Source organism: Manis javanica, chromosome 1 (assembly GCF_040802235.1).
Source record: "Manis javanica isolate MJ-LG chromosome 1, MJ_LKY, whole genome shotgun sequence".
Classification (NCBI taxonomy): domain Eukaryota; kingdom Metazoa; phylum Chordata; class Mammalia; order Pholidota; family Manidae; genus Manis; species Manis javanica.
In genome coordinates, this window is record NC_133156.1 from 193,808,574 (window position 1) to 193,826,895 (window position 18,322).

Consider the following 18,322-nt stretch of genomic DNA (forward strand, 5'->3'; position numbering starts at 1 on the left):
GTGGTTTGAGTAAGAACAACTAAGGAGAGCTTCATTTTACATGGAGTACAAACATGTAAAGTACTCATTTAGTGTGTTAGTTTGGGTTCCCAAGAACCAGATGCCAAAAATGGGATTAACCATGCAGAGAGATTTAGTAGGCAAAATGCCTGCAGAGGGTGAAAGGTCAGGAAGTGGAGAAGGCAGGAAGAGCCTTCAGGCCCTGGTACAGGTCTGACCTTGTGAAGCAGAGAGGGAAAGAGTGAAGACTGGGGTCTCCACTGCAGCTCTGGTGCAAGGAAGGTTTAGCCAGGCCAGTGGGAAGTCTGTCTATCGGTTGGTCTCTCTCCATGTCCCCTTCCCCTTCTCCCTTCTTCCCTTTCCCTCTCTTTGCCTCTTTTCTTGAACCTGTGTTTAGAATTTTGGATTGTTGATGACTTCAGGAAGAGGGCACTGCTTTTATTAAAGCCATCATGAAGTGCAGAAGCACCCTGTTTTAAAAGCCATAACATAGGGAACAAATATCCCATTCTATCATAAGCTTTAATCTTGAATCTTAACAGGAACTGAGGGTTGACTGAACCAGTAACAATTATTGGGTGACTATGGGTGCCATGCTCTATCCTAAACCCTCTGTGAGTTAACTCATTCAGTCCTCACAATAACCCCATCAGGTAGGTACTAAATGGTCTCCATTTAAAGAAGAAGAAATTGAAGGCCACATTATTTAAGTTAATTATTCATCACCATGAAACTAGTAAGTGGCAGAGGTGAATTCAAAAATTAGCCCATGCTCATAACTACATTTATAGTAACCTAAGTAACCTAGTGAGAGAAGCTGTGTGTGACAGAGGCAGAGGTAGCTATTCACCAAAATGTCCTGTTCCTTCAAACCTAAGAGATGTTGCTAGGAAATGGTATTCTCAGCCTCCCAACCCCCCACCTAGCCTTATGAATAGTGTGTGTCAATAGATGGAGAATAAGTGATGTGTGCCACTTCTGGGCCAGGGTCTGTAAGAAGAGGGTATAAGTTCCCCTTATGCCCTCACTCCTTTTGTGGACTGGAACCCTTTGTGCCTTGTGACCTTGGAAAGTACATATTGCCAAAGGCAGAGCTTTTGTAAGCCAAGGTCTTTAAAAGCTTTTGTGGAACAGCATCCTGCTACTTACTGCAAACCAGCTTGGCCCCCGGCCTTGCTGTGCTTGTCACCACTGTCAGGGAATCAGGGTGTTACGGAAGTCATCCTTCCCTATTGAAGGCAGGGAGATATCTCCAGGGAACATTTGGCTGAAGGTCACAGAGAAAGTGATGGCAGAGGCAGAAACCAAACACAGACCAAGTGGTCAGTGAGAGGAGGAGGACCAGGAGGTAAGGCAGCCTCTGAAGTCTAGGCAGAGGCCCGCTCAGGTTGACTGTGGTCTCTGGGGAGCCACTCTAGGAGGTGGAATCCAGAAGACTAAGTGTCAAACACTTAGAATCAAGGGCTGATAAGGAAGATGGGTACATCTGCACTAAAGCAGGACCAGGTACCACTGAGACATGTAAGGTTCAGGAAGTTGGCACAAAATGGGGAGGCACCAATCACCATTGTGTGGGTGTGACAGACTGTCAGGGCTCGCCTAAGTGGGAGAGCTGCCCACTACAGAGAGGTGGGAGGAAAACAGGAGTCAGAGAAAATGCCTGTGCATACTGGGCCCCCATGATTGGCAGGAGGAAAAAGGCCGCAGTTCAGTGGCCATCCTCTGGCTAAAACGCACTAGAATGCTGACGATCGTCAATGCCTTATGGACAACAGATCTTTAGAACACTGGGCACCTCTGAACACAAGTCTCCCTTGGGCCTCTATGCCTTTCATCCCCATCCTTCATCCACAGCTTTGAAAAATCTCTCTTTGAAGTACACAGAATGATCCTTAAGCATTTGGAAATGACTAAGTCTTTCTGTGCTGAGGCTCGGGGATCTTAACCTGTCCCCATCTTGGCTCCTATTGCAACACAGTATGTCCGTGGAATCCCAGGGCAGGTGCATACAATTTAATACGCTTTCTCAAGGGACAAAGGGTACTAACTATCCAAAAGTACATTGCCTACTCAGGGTATATTGTACATTCAAAAACATTTAAGTGCTCTCTGCCTTCATGAAGAAGGTAAAAGCAAGAAAATGGATTAAATGGACAAACAACAGCCTACTTCAGATTTGGATATTACATTGTCTTCAGGGAAGTGTTTCTAATGTTCTTGAAGCTTGCAAATAATGAAAAGGGTATCCCCCCACATTGAAATCCAAGTAAATACGTGGTAATTGGTTTAGAGTGCCTTTAATACTAGTGTTTCCACATTTTAAAATTCTTTTTCTAAGTTTCAATAATGTGTTCTTGAAAGATATACTCTCTAAGTAATTCTTTGTCCTCAGGAAGACACTCAAATCACTTTTCTAAACTGATGGTCTGGCATCCTTCCAGAACTGATTTAGAAGTTATGGCTCACACCCCATGTCTGAGTCGTCTAACCTTGGCACATTCCGAAGTCCCATGAATAGGGTTGGCAGTTGGGAAGGATGGCTATAAAAAGAGAGAAAGCTGCATGTATCTAGCTCTGTTTAGCAAATTTTGCTTTCATGAAAATCCTAGAGAGTGAAGAAGACATTGCCAAGATACCTACAAGATCGCAGTAACCTGTTGGACAATCCCATATGCCGTATCGCACTGAAATTCATTTAAATTTCTACAGTGCTTTACAGTTTGCAAACACTTTCATATTCATTATCTCAACTTGATCAATATCTCATCCGATCGCATTTGCAAAAGATGTAGAGCAAAATTATTATTCCCATTTGATGGATAAGTACTGAGGCACAGAGGGAGTTATATTCAAGGTTATCTAGCTAATTGATGCTGAAACTGAGAAAGAAAGCCTCCAGACAGCAGGTTGGTTCTCCTCGCCCTGTACCACGCTGCCTCCTCAGAAACCTTGGCCCTAGTATATCAGTTTCCGATCTGCTTCTGATGATGGCTAGACTGCTCAGAGCCCTGGTCAAACTAAGCCAGAGAAAAGAGATCATGCCCACTATGAGGAATGCCACGTTAACTAGAATTCAAGTAGGCAACGGCAGTTATCAGTAGAGGAAAAAGCCCCTTTATCTCTTTATCTCAAAATTCCAGCACAAGCTCTCATCATTTTCACTAATGTGCAATTTCTCTCAAAGATCCTTGGAATTAGGGGTTTGCTTTGCCTACTGTGAGAAAGGCATCCACCAAGCTAAATTGGGCCCTCAGGCACGCACCCAGCTTTCTCAGAAGCCAATGCTGTTTAGACGGAGTCCTTCCATGCACATCTCCCAGGACAGTTTTAGACAGCCTATGAGTATACTTTATTTCCTTTAAAACAAGTAACCTAGAAAATGAAATAACACATATTAGATTAAGCTCTGTCCCATTTGGCTAATTCAGAAGTTAATGGAAGGTCTCTTTCGGTCATTGGTATTGGCAGAGACACATTTAGTGAAACTCTCGTGGGACTCTCACACAGGTACAGTAGCAGCTTTTACCCATAAATTAAGAATGGCACTTAAAGGCAGCTTTTTCCTCTCTAAGAGGGTGCTATTCAGGTTTCTCTTGATAAAGGCTCTGCTTTACAAACTCCCTCCAAAATACAAAGAATGACAGTGATGAGCTGGGGGACAGAAAATGAGAGAGAGATGGGGAGAGGAAGAAGGGGTGAGAAAGAGAGAGAGGAGAGAGAGAGAGAGAGAGAGAGAGAGAGAGAGAGAGAGAGAGAGAGAGAGAGAGAGAGAGCGCTATCTTTGAAAAGGTATGGAGAATGAGCCAGATCACTAACAAATACAATGGAGGGGCCCATTGTGCATGAGGTTTATGGCAGCTAACAATTAATTTCATCTCTTTGCGCTACGTGCAGTGCCTAGCCCATGGACTGTTTATGCTAGACATTTAATACAAAACACTGATTTATAATTCCTTCATTAAATAAATATTAACTTTAAAAACAGTATTAGCAATAAAAAATAAAGCTTGACTATTTCATGACTTTAAAGCCAGTGCCTACATTCAAGCAAATATATCCAGAATCAAATCATTTCCTGAAAACACATTGTGTCTAATCATTTCTGTGATCTGTTCCATCACAGAATTAATGAAGCTATTCCACCTGCCTGCTACTTTTCCAGGAGTGAGTTGTTTTCTGATAAAGAATAAAAAATGCAATGATCTCCTCACCTCCTTCTCAAATGCACATTAAGCCTACCCACCATGACTTATTATAAACTGTTGAATCATACTTCATATTTTTGTATCTCTTTTCACAAGTGGAGATTTTATTTTATTATATTGTTATCTTGTTTTTCATAACAGAGTAATGCTCAAATAATAAAATTAAGTAGTTTTCAATATTTTTCTATAATATAACTAGGAACAATTTAAAGTTAATTGGACTTTGAAAGCCCTGAATTTGTTTTACTACTAATAATTGTAATATATTAATCACTTTCAAAAATTTTATTTAGGTAGTTACTTAGTTTCATCTTTGGCTATTCCTTTAATTAGTTCTTTCTAATTATTCTCAACCAATTTTGGTAATTTACATATTTCCAAAATATTTTAATTTTACTGATGTTTCCAAACTTACTGGAACATAACTTTGCACAACTCTTATGATTTTTATTGTCCCTGAATCTATTCTAAAATCCAAACTCCCATTTCTAATTTTCTTTATGGCACCTCCCTTTATTAAAACCAACAAGATTTTATCAATTAATAAAATAACCTCCAAATTTATTAGTAAATGATTTATTGTTATATAAACACATTAGATGATATATAAATATAATTTATATGATAAATAAAGTTTTTTCTGATGTCTAAGATGATTAATTACTTTTACTATTTTTAGGTTTCAGATTCTTTCAGTGTTTTTATCTTTATTACTTACTCCTTATGGTTTTATTATTTGTTTAATATCCAGTTTTACTTTTTATTCATTTGTAGTTACTCTTTATTTCCCCAAAGAAGTGAAATATTTAAGGCTATTACTTCACCTCTGAGTAAAGCTTTGACTGACTCATATAGATTTTGATACATAGCATTCTCATATTTATTGACAAATGAATCATACACAAGTTTATATTTTGTGTCTTAGAGCTATATTAGGTTCAACTGTCTGAAAATACAATAGAATATTTTAAAAACTGTATAATAACCAGAAGAGAATATAGCTATTTATTCTTAATACCATTGAGTCTAACTAAGAGGATGATACAGTTTACCACTATCTGCTGCTTATCAGCATCTCAGTTTTCAGTCAGAGAGTCTTCAATTCTGTCTATATGTGCATTGACACGTTATCCTACTCTGATTTCCTGGAATTTGGGACTGAGTTCTACAGTATAGAAGTCAAAAAACCAAGGACTTCAAAGAAATATTTCTATGTATGATTTTATAAAACTAACAAAAAAATGGACCAACAATTTTCATGTATTCTTACAATAAAGAAGGGCGAGGTTGCTTTAAATAGAGGAATATAAAGAGCAAGAGAGAAAAGAAAAAGTGAAATAAAGCTCTCTTTCCCTTGTGTGTGACTATGCCCAAGACATACAACATAGCTTCAAAAGGAGTTCTTAAAAAATGTGAGTTCCTTTGTGTTTGTATTTTCTTCCTTCCTTCCTCATTTCTTTCTCTTCCTTTCTTCCTTCCTTTTGCTCCCTCCATTCCTCCCTCCTTCCAGTAGCACGCACAAACCACTTTCAGGAAGGAGGGCGGACATCCTTTATTGGCCAGATTTATGTAAAACAATCAGCTGTGTCCACCCACCTCCCACTCACAATCTGCCACTATTCTAGTCATCAGAAATAGAGTTTCCATCATTCCTTAGATGGAATGGGAATCTCTCCTTTCTTGGCATAAATTCCCCATCTTAACAGCACAGTCCCAATCTTTAAGTAGGAAGCAGGTTATCTCCCTCCCACCTCACTTGGGGACGACTCAAATAAAATATAGAAAGACAGTACAAAAATCTGAAACTGCTTTAAAAATCTTAGAAGGAATATTACAATAAGTTCATATAAGGAAATGGCTTACTTAATTGCAATAGGCCAGGAAGCCAAATTCCTCTTAGGCCCAAAAGTAACTGTTGAGGAATAGAACTCCAGTGAAAGCAAAGCAGAGGTTTGGGTGAGAAGCGGGATCATACAGCTGATCATACAGTGGCTTCAACCCCAGGACTCTGCTACTGCTCAGCACCTACCAGGGCAGCCTTAGGGGAGAGTAATGAACTCCATTTTATAAATGGAGTCTAGAGCATTAGAGAGATATAAAATGACATTTGCAAAACTCAGAGCCATGATTTGTGTCCAGGTCTTCAAATCACAAACAGCTCTACCACATCATAGTTGTACCTGCTGACTTTTAAGAGTCTGTCCCATCAGAAAAGATCTATATTCTGACCCCTTATGAAGATGCACTTATCTATCTCTAGACCTTTGGTCTAACTGCTGCAGACTCTGGAATGTTCTCTCCCCCAACTTTGTGCCATGTATCTAAATTCCATGCATTCTTCAGGGAAGAGGCCACATCTCATTTCTGCCACATGTTTTTCTATATGACTGCAGACTCCTCTGCTCTTTCCTCACCATGGTGCCAACTTAAGCAAAGAACCACACATCCGATTTATGACTGTCAGTGGCTTGAGGGCAGGTGCTGCAGGGTTCTTACAGGGTGTAGATATGGTGGGCCAGTGGAGTGGTATACTACACATCCCGGAATATTTTAGTTATTAAAAGCATCAAGTAAGGAGAAAAGAAGACACTGAAATGAGAGAAACGAAGAAGCTACTGACTACAGTCTGTCAAATAATACAGCCCAACAGGTAGGAATGCCAAGGAAACTATTCAGAGGCAAATACTCCAATATTGGAGAGACATTTTCTCTCCAATAAATCACTTTCTATATAAAATTCCAATGCTTCCTTTACAATTGTACCTTTTTCCCACACAAATGCATTGCAAATATCAACAAAAACTTCCCTAAATGATTATTTATTCGTATCCAGTGATATCCTCAAAATCCAACTAATAAACTGGATTATTAATTCATTGGATTTTGAGGATTTAGCTTGAAAATTTTATTAGGATCTCAAACTTCCTTTCAGATGGGCTTTTTTCATTGTACTCGGAATTTTCCAATTTCATGTACATACTTTAATCAATAGTTCAGTACTTATATATGTTTTAGGGATTGCATCATTTTTCCAATTTTCTCCCATGGGACAATGACAGTGTCTCTCTCTCTCTTGTACATTTAAAGTATCCACAATAAACATTAGTCGTATAGGTATTGAGTTTACTTGCTCAAAAAAAAAAGAAGAAAGTTCTCCTGATTTTCTAAAAAATTGCAGTTGCCACACAGGCATAACCAAATATATCTAAAATTTACACAACACCAAGAGAGCTTGTCCTGTGTTTGCTCCCCTAACCTGCCCCAATCATTATTCTATTGTTATGTGAAACATTTGTTTTGAGGAATTTCTGACAACCTTCTAGTTTGTATTGCTCTTCTTCCAGCTCCTGCCTCGTTAGTAGGCAGGGAATCTAATTCCCTAGGAAGCATATTATCTGAAACTTACAATCTGTATATGCCACATGTTTGATTTTTTTCTAAATTTCACCTCATCCTCTTTGTAGATACCTATTTTTAAAAGTCATTATTGCTTTCCAGCTGTCCAAATTTTCTCATTTTTTTCTTAAGAACTGACTTACAGCAGGAGGTCAATATCTTAGCCATCATTAATTTCACACCCTCCTCTTCTCATTTATTCACTGGTCTTTTTTCTCTTGAAGATCACTTTTTTCCTTGATACATTTATAAAAGCCCTTCTTACTCCATCTAACCTCTTTTACTAGCAATATCTCATTTCCTACTTTTGTGCTCCTTATCTTTTCTTTGCTAACTTTAAGTTGTTCTGTCTATTTTTGTATAGTTTCTGCCTTCTCCACTCCCAGGGTAATTGTCCTGTTATGCATGGATCTTGAGCAGCCACTGGGGATGACAGACTGTATTTTTACTAGAATTCTAGAGGCAGAGGGCTCTGCAGTGCCCCGTTCTGCTCTGCCCAGCTCTCTCCCTGCCACAGTGCAATAGAGGCTTTTGCATTTTTATTATGTTGTCTTAGGCTACTTCACACCTATCTACAATTATGCAATCTAAAACCCATTGCATCATACATATTCGATTTCCTTCCAATGTGTTTTTCAACTAGGAATAGTACCTTGTAGTGTTGTTATCAATGATCACATTTCTAAATAAGCAGTGGAGAGAATGGAAATGATTTACTCTATTAGGGGGAGGTCATTTGCATACTATTAAGTGATTTGCATGCTGGCAGAGCCAGAACTGTCTTTCAGAGGCTTTCCCACATTCCTCCCTTAATAGCAAGGTGTAGTTTATTTTACTCACTAAAAAACTGTCCTGTATTTTTCTCTCTCATACCATTCTCTCCCACTAGAGAATAATGCAGACTAACACAAGCATGACATTGCAAGGTAGTTTCTATCTTCTGCGCTAATGCTCTCTGTGGCATAATTCATCATCCCCTTTGATTTCTCAGGGCTGGTGACAATGGTGACTCCCCTAATATCTGAATGAAGTACTTCATAAATATCTTGCTGAGTGATTGATATCTCCTCTAGTTATTTTTCTCACACCTCTTCCCCTCCGTATATAACAGATGGGCTTCCATCATCAGAGCAGATGCTGTGGAAAAAGTACCAGGAGCCTAGAAGGCCCCCATGTAGCCCCAGCTCTCCCATTAGAACCTCCACTGTCTCCATGAGCCACTTAACCTCTCGGGGCCTCCACTTCCATGTCAGTAAATTGAAGATGAAAATGCCTTCTTCAAAGGCACACTAAGGTGATCAGAAAATACACATATACAGGAAAGTGCTTCCTAATATGCAGTAGTCTGATATTTGGATTTCTAATACCTCTTAGTTTTATGATGCTAAGTTTCCAAAATCGGATGAAGTCAGAATTATTTTCTATTTCACCTATCTCCCTTTTTAATTTGTCATAAAATAAACAAACACACTTCTAGGAAGGCCAGCTATGTTTTGAGACATTCCTAATAGTCAGTTGTTAGACCCCTAACAGAAGGATAATTTTAGCCACTCCCATCTCTGTCCCCATCCTTGTCTCATTAGCAACCACATTCTCCACCTTTCTTTTTATAACTTAGGAGAGACCCTGCAGGGAGAAGCAGGGCTCTTGTTTAATTTCTGACTGAGCCTCATTCACTGAGGTAAGGTGTCGGGGCTGCCTGTGGATCTGGAAAGCATTTTGGAAGTAAGAAGCAGACAAATGTAAATCTTTTAAACCCCTATGATAAGCAAACTCTCCTCAGTTCAACATATAAATATAAACACTAAATCAAATCAGATGCTTATACATTTTTTAAACCCATCATAAAACATTTTGTTTTGACAGCTTGGTAATGTAAAGTAAAAACACCGACAGCCAAAAGAATCAGCATCTTTGCCTGCCTACTACCTGAAAGTCTTTCCTGTATATAAATAGCAAAAAAAAAAAAAAGAAAAAAAGTATGTTTATGTAAAGGGAAACACTGATTTACTAGAACTGATTGCTTCATAGTCTAATTACTTTTCAACTGGCTGTTCCAAATTAAGATGTCATTGATGGCTTTTGGTGATATATTTCATTTTAAGCAAATTTATTCTATAATAGAGTACATCATAATGGAAAGCAGAGTTCCTACACTTCCCTCCTCTTTGTAGCCTGATATCTTGACAAGTAAATTAAATTTAGCAGTTAAAATGCTTCCATTAGTAATTTTATTAAGTTAATTAAAGAATCTCTCTTTCTGAATTTTAACTACCTTCCTTTCAGAACAATGTTGATTTCTTTTTTATTTTTTTAATTTCACATATTTAGGGACTGTGATATATTCTAGACCAATCAACAACTCTATCACTATTACATTTCTATGGGCAAGATGCTACCAAGAATATCAAGTAAGAAGAAAAAAGGAGCTCAAAAGACTTAGAAATAAATGGTCTGCTTCATACACAGAGGAGATAGGGTTTTAGTAACTTTAAAAGAAGGAAGAAGAGGAGAAGGGAGAGAAAAGGAGAGTCTATGTTCTCAGGAAAAAGCAGAACTGCTAACTCGTGTCTCCACACATAGACCATAAGTCATAAGCAGTTCAAGTAGAGTTTAGTTTACAGATGGAATAAGGAAAACTCCAACTCTGTCTTTTTCAGTGAGTAGTACCAAACAAGAGACTGAAGTTGGTGAAGGACAGATTAAATGAAATACTGGTCCCTCTCAAAAGAGTGACATTTTAAAAGAACCCAAATATTTCTAAGAGATTTAGGGCAAAAGAGTTGTCTCAGTGACCACTGCCTAATTCTTGTGCTTGGTGTTCCCAAACTCAAGAATTACAGAAATTATTTGTAGAACAGGAAGGGAACACTGCAAAAATTTTATCTAATTCTCTCATGTTAAAGATGAGGAAACTGAGAGCCACCACCACCAATTATAGTAATAGTAACTACAACAGTGGCTAATACTTATCAAACTCATCACTGTAAAACTTCACGTACATTATCTCATTAAAAACCCCCATGAGATTAAAAAAAAAAGGCCCCATGAGAGAGATTCTCCTAATGCCCTAACATTATAGATATGAGAAATAATGACTAACAAAAATTAGGTAGCTTGTGCAAAATCTGTATGACTTCAAGTCCCATGTTCATACTTGTATAAACTCATTACCTCAGATGAATGACGTGGGGCATGCAACTAGTTTGCGGTTCCCTTAGGACTAACTCAGAGAACACCTGCTTCTCAGATCTGCTCTTTAAAAGAAACTAAGCCATATGAAGAGAACTGGAAAGCCAATGGTTGGGCTCTGAGAAGATGCTGATTTATTTTAAAAGTAATCCCACTGCCCAGTGGAGTGTCTGTTTTATGGGTTAACCTTATCAAATGTTACACCTGTGCATTTAGACCCACAGTGACATTTCATTTAAAATTAGGAGATTTCACCCTTTAGTCATTCATTGAAGAAATGGGAACCCAAGAACATATCCATGGCAATTACTAGGAACACCTCCATCTTCTCTCATTTTCTAATCCCCTGCCTCCCTCCAGTATCTCTCTTTGGTTGCTCACAAGCTCACTGTTCAATCTCCATCATGCCTCCCCCAGAATTACTCCCACCACCCACCATCCTCATGTTACATCTGGGATCACTATAGTCTTTTACACTTTTACACTATAGTCTTTGCACTCCAGTACCGCCAACACCCACTTCTGCCTTTTTACTCCTGGGGGTTCAATGCCTTCTGCAGCTATGCTCCTTACTCGCTACTTCCCTCACGAGACTAGGTCATTGTGGCATTCTTCCTTCTACTCTTTCCCTATTCTTCAGATTCTGTTCCAAAAAAGTTCAAGAAAGGAATCTGGCAACTCCTATTTGCTTCCTGGTTGGACAGAACAGATGAAGCCTCTAAACTAAACTGTATAATAGGCTAGAAGGGAAAAGATTGATACTACTTTACTCATATATATATATATATACACACACACACACACACACACACATTTTTCACACCAGGAAATGCTAAAATGGTAGATGCTCACCCCAATGTTCTTTGTATCTTTGAGGGAGTCTTTCTTTCTGGCTGTCTGTCTCTCTCTCTCTCTCATTCTTTTTTTCCAATATCAAGATAAACAGATTTGACAGCTTTATTGCCCTTTGCCTCTGATTTGATCCCTTGTCATCCTGAAGGTTTTCAAGATGGTGCTCCACAATTTCTGAAGCACAAGAAATTGGCACAGGTCCCCTGGAGTGTTTTACGTGGAGGATGTTTCCTTTACTAAGCATACCCCTCCCCAAAATGATGTCTTTACACAGAATCTAGCATTCTGCAATATTTCTCTTATTAATAGTTGGAGAGACCCAGAAGAAAAGAGATCAGCCAGTACATTTTTCTGATTAGAAATGATCCTCCCTGCCCTGACCCTTGGCTGAGAATGAACACTACCTGTAGCCTGGAAGCATGTTTTCTATGTACCCAACCACACAGCAAATAAGTTGTCACTAGAAATTTACCTCTTACCTTCTTGACATCCTGCCATTCATGTTGCATTTGCTCTTTGTTGAGAATCTTTTCAATTATTTTGAGGATCTTGTTGTTTTCTAATGTGGAGTTCAAGTCCAGTAGTGAAATCTGTTTCATATTTGTAATCAGTTTTCAGCTCTGGAAGAAGCCCAGATTGGTAAGCCCCTGTCAAGTGAAAAAGAGAAAAAAAACAAACAAACTAGAATTTAGTTATGCAACCCGAGTTTACAGAAGATGAGAGAAGATAACTCACAGGGGAAGGACTTGTAAAAATAAACATTATGTCCTCTCCTCCAATTCCAGTCCTTCTGGCCCAGCTTTCAACTTGGAGAGTGATTAATTAAATGTATACAAACACAAAAGAGCCATTGGGATTGTGAAATTATGTGCCAAAATCTCCATTATCTGTCACATGAAAGGAAGAATGTGTGATTTAAAAATAAAATACCAGAAGAAATGTAACAAGTTTGATGGAGTAGATGTAGCTGCCCTTAGTTTTGAAAGATTCGATAAGTTTCTTCTTACTTGTCCTTCACCCTGGAGGCTTCTGAAGAGGCCTGAGTATCTGGCTTAAAGTGAGTGATGCTACTTGAAATGAAAAGCCAGGAGATTGCAAATCACTCTCCTGCACAGGCTTGGAATAAGCTATGGCGTGGCTGATGGACAGATGCAGGTATTTAAGTGAGTGTGATTTCCAAGCAACAATTTCTAAACCCTGCGTTGTTGTTGACCTCCATCACGCGATTGGACATGTTTATGAAGGCACCTGCAGTAGAATGAAATGCACTGGAAAAAATGCTTCAGTCATTTTCCAACACGACAGCAGTATTACTGCAAAATGAAGCCACATTACCCCAATCAGTAACAATCCAGCTTCGTACCCTTCATCTGCTTTACGGTCTGAATCCTTTCTGTTTCAGGAATACAGCTGTGAATTCGTTTGGTAGGAACCAAGTGAGGTACGTAATCTAATGTGTGAGCTCAGGTAAGACTAAGAACCAAGAAGGGATGTATAGAATGGTACAAGATTATACTTTTATCATTTCATTTCTCCTTCTGTTTCTTTTCTTCTTAAAGGCAAAGTATCAGGAAGGTAAAATTAACCCCCAAACAATTTTTTTCTCTGTGATTTGATTGGCTGGGAAGCAAAGGCAGTGCAGCCAATCAGCAGCCTTTTAAATCCAACACAGTTAACTGTACATTGATATATACGGTCGACAACTGTGTGTTCAATTAAATAGCCGAAAGCAGTTTGTAAAGGTTGAAAGCCTCAATTGCACACCAAAGCTACACAGGCCTGCTCATATTTCCTGCTTCCTCATGAAGACCTGAGATAGTTACTTCCTCAAAAATTAAAAGCAGACATTTCTGTTGTCTGGTAGGCACTTCTGAAAAGCTTTATTGTAAATGAGATCAAATATTTGCATTGAACCGTTTCTTGAACCTTGTCAGAGAGAGAGAAAAAAAAAACACTACTAAAAAAGCAAAGACTGATCCAACCCCACCTTCTCACTATTGCCCATCAGAATCACTTCTGGGGACTCCACTTCATCTGTTCCCAAGTAATAGTCTGTGATATATTTCATACATATATGCAGTTTTACTAAGGCCAGTCTAGGTTATTTCCATTTGAAACATTGGTGAGAAAATAGAGTTGGTAACACACTCTGGTTAGAGCACAGCTATCTGCAATTACAGCCATTCCAATTTCTGGCAACCCAGTGGTGACATTTTTCACATTCCACTTAATTGTATAATGATTTACATATACATCTCTTAGCTATAAGATACTCCAAGGCGGAGACCATCTTTTTCATCTTTAAATCATTGCAGCATCTGACACAATACTGGGCATATTGATCTTAAATGTTGAAAAAACAGAATGAATGGATGAATGAATGAAGTAGGGAATTAATATTTAAATACAGATTTAAATATTGATAATTTGTGGTACGGTTGCACTACACTGAGAGTTCCCTGGAAGAGTTTTCAGACAGGAACAGAGAAAGCTTGGCTGACTATTCTTGGAGAACACACTGACTGTTTGTTGGATGGAGACAGTTCACCAAGAAAGCAGATTTTGACCCTTCAAGAACTTGAATGTGATGATGAGTTTATGACAGTTCTAAAAGCCAACATACGGTTGGTGGCCAGATTGTGGTTCTGGACCGAGAGGCTTCCATTTGGAAGACAGACAAGCATTTGAATTATGGGTCTAATGAAAGTGTCAATAGCAATCCTGTTACTGGAGGAGCTGTAAAACCCTGCTTAATGAACTAGGCAGGGACACAAAAACACAATGGTCTAAAATGTACTGTATGAGAAAATGATAATTAGCCCAGATTTCATGTACAAGATAAAATGCATAGAGATGATATTACCACTGAGCAATATTATAGCCCTTCAGGGGACTGTTTTGTTAACAGGGTTTGGCTCAGCCCTTTTAATCCTCCTTATATGAGTGGAGATGTACTAAACAATGGTGACCTGTGAGTTGGGGGAAGAATGTCAGATGGTAAAATTCCTACCGTTGACGCTGACAAACACTGATGGCAATAAAAAGGGTTCTGGCCTCATTAAGGGTTCATTCTTATTTAGGAGGCTTATGCAATATAGGATGATAAGCCAAATGGCTCCCTTGCACAAAAGGAATGAAGGGGAAAGAGGAAGTCATTCTCTAATCTTGAAGTCTATTTTTCTAGACCACCAAACATCAACCAGGGAAGAAAGGCAAGACAAGGCCAGATCTGTAGTGAGCAACTGAGCAACAGCCACCTACTTGCACCCTAAGAGTTAGGGAGCTACTAAGGTGGCCCTGAGTACAAAAGTGAGCATTGAATGTGGAGTCAGGGGGCTGAGATTCTAGTCCTAACTCTGCGTGAGCTCTGAGTTTGAACTTTCTCATTTCTTAAAAGGAGGGCCAAGGTAGATTAGAGTGAAACTCCAGTAACTTTAAGGGGCTTGCAAATCACCTGAGGATTCTGTTACAATACAGATTCTGATTCTGTGGGTCTGAAGCGGGATTGAGATTTTTGCATTCTTAAAAAGCTCCCAAGCTATTCCGATGCTACTGGCCCGTGGACTGCAATTTGAAGAACAAGTGACTACACAGTGTTTCTCAACTTGCAAATTCTGTGAATCCACCAAAATCAATAACAATCTTTTGGCTATTTGTTACTGCAAGTGGGCAGAAACAAACAATTGTTGGGCTCTTGGTATCATCAATGCAGCCTTTTTTGTCTTCTTTCTTATCTTTTAAATCTAAATAAGCTCCTTTAAACTAGCTACAAAGCTATATGAATACTCTGTCCTTTATAAAGATAAACTAGTCAGGGATCTTTGCCAGTGGACTGTTAATACTGTTAGCCAGCTAAATACTGTTTTTGAATCAGTTGTTTTATGACCAAATGGACTGCATGTGGAGAAAAAAAATGAGGGAAGCTGAAAATTATGAATTAAAATGGTGGATCCATATCTGCTAAACTAAGAACAAATGATGGAAAGTAAGGCATAGTGACTGTATGAAAATAAGCACGACAGCCATCGGATGGTGTGTGGGATACACCTCGTGCCTTCCACAAGCAGTACCCTAGGTGCTTAGCCTGTTGGAAGTGACCTAGAAAGCTGTAATCCACTGCGTTCTCTCCACAGATGCTTACTTCCTTATTGCCCAAGCTTGTTTTTTGAGATGGCATGTCTACCTGGGGGAGAAAGGGAAGAGTACTGTGTGAATCCTTAACTTAGAAAGTATTTCACAAATCTGCAGACAGGGATTTTGTATTTAATGGATATTTTCTTGATCATGTCAAGCAAACTATCTGGCACATAATAGGACCTCAGCTAATATTTGTTAAAAGGAATGAACTAAAAGCAATGAACATCACAGGATCTTCAATAGTTTAAGAGTTCAGAGTTTGGAGGTAAAAGTTGGGAAAATTTATCCTCAGTTATAAAAAAAGAACTTCTTTCTTTTCCTGCTATCCTTAAAGAAAAAGCTTTGTCTGGAGAAGAATCAACAAATTCATCTTTGAACAAGAATTTAAAGAGTTCATACTATGTACTTTACACTTCCTATAAACCATCTTATTTACATCTTTCAACAACCCTTAATGTTATTACTATTATCATTCCCAGGTGCCCCAGGAACTAGGGGCTTCACCCAAGTTCTTCTGACTTGGAAGGTAACACTCTTCCCAAAACTTGTAATACAGTTGGGGATGGGAGGCAGGGAGGAGAAACAAGGTAATTTTAAAAAACAAGGGAAAAAGAATAAATTTTCTAAGTGCTAAATTATGGAAACCATTAAGCTATAAAGAAATCAAGAGAAGAGGGAAGTGGACATGGGTCTTGATTGGTTTCATGGAGAAGAGCTGGGAGGGGGCCCAAAGTTCACTCATTCACAACATATGTGTAGAGCCCCTGTAGAAAGAAGCTGGAGAGTAGACAGATGAAGTAAGAAGATGAAGTCTCTTGAAGAATAATGAAAGTGATCAGTGTTTGTTTTTGAGAATAAAGGGATCAGACAGACTTTGTAATGTTGACCAGGAGAAAGCAACATATGGGAAACTGTCTTTCATTTCCAGCATATATTGAGCACCCAAAATACACAGCCAACAGGGTGGGGAAAAGGGAACATGTGTTGCTAAGATAACCTAAAGGCAAATCGTGAATAAGCTAAAACCTCCAGCCAGACAAAAGCCTATTTGTAAATTACTCCACTTAATTTCCCAGGTCGTGATTGCCTCTCTCTACAAAGCGGTTTATGACATTCTCAATTAAGAGTTTGCTATAAAAATGAAGTATTCCAAAACTGCTATGAGATATTAAAGATGAGTCACTTTTAAAAAGTGGCTTTGTTTCCTATGTTCTGGATAATGCATTTGAGAATGTAGTTTCCAGCCTCACCCATCACCCCATTGTGAAATCAAATTGAATGACTCTCTGCTCTTAGAATGATCACTCATTCAAATGCATTCAATAAATAAAGCCCAAACACAATGAGGCACTTTTCACAGAGCATCCGGGAGAGCTAGGGCCTGGTCTCTTTCACTATATGAAGCTGAGATTGAAGTAAATAAAGCATTCATCCACACTGACTACATAATACATAGTGACTTATTGTTTACTAAGCTCTTACATGTGCATTATCTCATTTGATCCTCACAACGACCCTATAATAAAGATGTTGTTGGTTATTATCCCCATTTAACAGATGTAGAATCTAGAGCTCAGAGCCATCAGTGATTTGTCCAAAACCACACAGCAATCTAAGAGGTATGTTAAATTTTTTCATCCCCTTCCCTCCCTCCTCCCCCAAACAGGAAACATATTTGAAGTGTAAAACAATTTAATTAGTAGAACCATTACTAAGACTGGGCAGACTATTTAATTCATTCAGTGATGTGCCTTCAGTGATTTTGTAAATACTGAGAAATTCATTTTCTACCTCCTGCAATTCTGCAAATTCTACCATGGACAAAAGGTCATCCAAATATGATCCTTGCTCAGAGTTATGGAAATGTATGCAGTCTAAAAGAATGTGGGCCAAATGCAGAGTAAAAATATCAGTGTAACTCCCAGTGCCATTTACTCTTGCTATCTCAAATCCTTTTTGAAATTAGTCAGGTTATAAATCATATAAAAATATTAAAATGTAAACTCTTGCCCTAAATTCAATTATCATATATCAGAGGGGTCATGAGTGCAGTAGGTTGGAGAGCTAGTAAAACAAGACTGAAATAGGGATTGTGGGCAAGCCAGAGAGAGAGAGGTTTTTTTGAAAAACCTTTTTCAATTCGCATCTATGGAACATACTAAAAATTATCTAAAAGACACTAAAAAATACAATTTCCCCCAAATCAACATCTCTTCAGGCTGCAGTCCTACTCTACCAGAATTTGATTCAGAGAATAATTAGGAGACAGGTGACTAACTCCTCTTAAAGTCCATGTGCAGTCAGAGCTATGCAGAAGCCTTGTCCTCACAGAGGGAGGGGGTTAACAGAATTGGAGATTGCTTCATTTTCTAACATTGCCTTGCAAACACCATTTCTAAAGCAATCAGAGCCAGCCCTCTCTCTCTGCATTTAAGCTCTCCTTGGCTTCCATCTTCCATGTGGCTGTGGGATCACCTGAGCAGCGTGGATCCCTCCAGAAGCTATGGATCTAATGCCCTGGCTGTGCTCCCACATCCACA

At 38.8% G+C, this 18,322-nt stretch overlaps 1 long non-coding RNA gene across 4 annotated transcripts in view; it reads right to left on the reverse strand.

Moving 5' to 3' along the window:
- Nucleotides 1-18,322, reverse strand: part of LOC118968048 (uncharacterized) — a 609,616-nt gene that overhangs the window by 192,560 nt on the left and 398,734 nt on the right. For all 4 annotated transcript variants that reach the window (XR_012121169.1, XR_012121171.1, XR_012121168.1 and 1 more), the window contains one exon: nt 12,125-12,292. This is a non-coding gene — a long non-coding RNA (uncharacterized lncRNA). The remainder of the gene's footprint in view (nt 1-12,124; nt 12,293-18,322) is intronic.